This window comes from Limulus polyphemus, unplaced genomic scaffold (assembly GCF_000517525.1).
Source record: "Limulus polyphemus unplaced genomic scaffold, Limulus_polyphemus-2.1.2 Scaffold1937, whole genome shotgun sequence".
NCBI classification, from domain to species: Eukaryota; Metazoa; Arthropoda; class Merostomata; order Xiphosura; family Limulidae; genus Limulus; species Limulus polyphemus.
Window position 1 is genome coordinate 128753 of NW_013667547.1, and position 718 is coordinate 129470.

At 36.5% G+C, this 718-nt stretch overlaps 1 protein-coding gene across 3 annotated transcripts in view; it reads right to left on the bottom strand.

The window, feature by feature from the left end:
• LOC106465419 (kinesin-like protein KIF13A) overlaps positions 1-718 on the bottom strand; it is a 141504-nt gene that overhangs the window by 64204 nt on the left and 76582 nt on the right. The window lies entirely within an intron of this gene.

Sequence of the window (718 nt, forward strand, 5' to 3'; positions counted from 1 at the left end):
CATTTTGGATCACTTTCATTAACCCCCCCCCCCCAAAAAGGAAATCCTTGTTTAAAAGTTAAAAAAACCACCAAAAAAGTCACATTAGTGTAGTCTATATAATGTGTAAAGTTCAGTATACTCTATTCCTTTATAGTGATGGCCACGATGAGACACACACATTCAACATGTAATGCTGTTTGAATACAAGAAGGGAAACAATGCCTCTCTAGCCACAAAGAATATCACAAAAGTTTATGGAAATGTTTTGAACATTGTAAGTGTCAGCAATGGTTCAGCAAATTTTGTTCAGGTTATTTTAGCATGAAAAACTGTGATGGCAGGGGTCAACATGTTGGAATTGATATGAATTGATGGTTCAGCAAAATTCATTCAGGTGAATCAATCCACAGTAAACTGTTAATGCAAAGACCTATAGTCAACTACTGGAACGTTTAAATCATGCCCTTTGTCAGAAATGCTCTTCACTCGTCAATTGTAAAGGTGTTCTTCTTTTCCATGACAAAGCATGTCCACATGTGGTACGTTTGACTCAACAAAAGATTATGGAGTTGGGTTTGAAAGTTCTCCTCCACCCACCATATTCTACAGATATGGCACCATCAGATTACCATCTTTTTCTTTTGCTGCAACACCATCTTAATGAGAAAAATGTATGCAAATGTGGAAGGTGTTAAAGAGGACATTGACATGTTTTTGCTTCAAAGACAAGTGATTT